The sequence below is a fragment of the Arachis duranensis genome, chromosome 10, assembly GCF_000817695.3.
Source record: "Arachis duranensis cultivar V14167 chromosome 10, aradu.V14167.gnm2.J7QH, whole genome shotgun sequence".
Lineage (NCBI taxonomy): Eukaryota > Viridiplantae > Streptophyta > Magnoliopsida > Fabales > Fabaceae > Arachis > Arachis duranensis.
This window is the reverse complement of record NC_029781.3, coordinates 99520044-99520955: the sequence shown is the minus strand read 5'-3', so window position 1 is coordinate 99520955 and position 912 is coordinate 99520044.

Here is a 912-nt window from a genome sequence, read left to right as displayed (position 1 = left end):
AGTATTTATAAAATAAAATAAAGATAGTAGTCATGGAAACAGAAAATATGTTGTACTTAATAAAAAAATTTCTTTTAAATTTGTAAATATAATTTATTTATGTAATATATTAGATAGCAAAATATCATGTATGGTAAATAACAATTTTTTTAGTTTGACCAGATTTTACCAAGTTTGACTAGGTTAATTCATCCAGTTTTGATCGGTTATTAGATTTGACCAAATTTCAATAGGTTAATTGCGTGACCGATTTAAATGATGGTTCAATATAATCTCAGTTAATGATTAGGTTTTCGGTTCAACTGACCAGATCAAACTGAGTTTGATAACTATTATTTGAACTCTGATATTTATTTAAATAAATAAGTGAGCTAATTACTCGATTAACCAAGTTGATTAAGATAAATAAATTTTTTACTATTTTTTTTATGTTAAATTGTAATTTTTAACTAAATTTATAATTTTATCTTATTCACATCGATTACTATTTTACTAGATTTTTTTATTATTTTTTAAAATTTAACTATCATCTGCCCTACCGGCAATATTAAAATTGTTACTATTAAAATCTTTTTTCTATAAAGTACAGACACTTTGCTAAATTGTCGTGTTCGCGTATCGGACATATTTTAGATACAACACTCATCGACACTTGTTCGACACGTGTGTCTGCTGTGTCCAAAACGTGTCTTAATATAAAATAAAAAATTTTTACTGGACACATTTAAACACATCTAAATATCATCACGTGTCAATGTGTTCAATCTTATTTTTAACATAAAATAAATTTAGATATAGTATATATTATTATTTATTAAAACAAAAGATATTTTAAACACTTGATATAATTAAAATAAGATAATTAAAAATAATTAAAAAATTAATTTATATTTTAATATTAATAAAAGATAA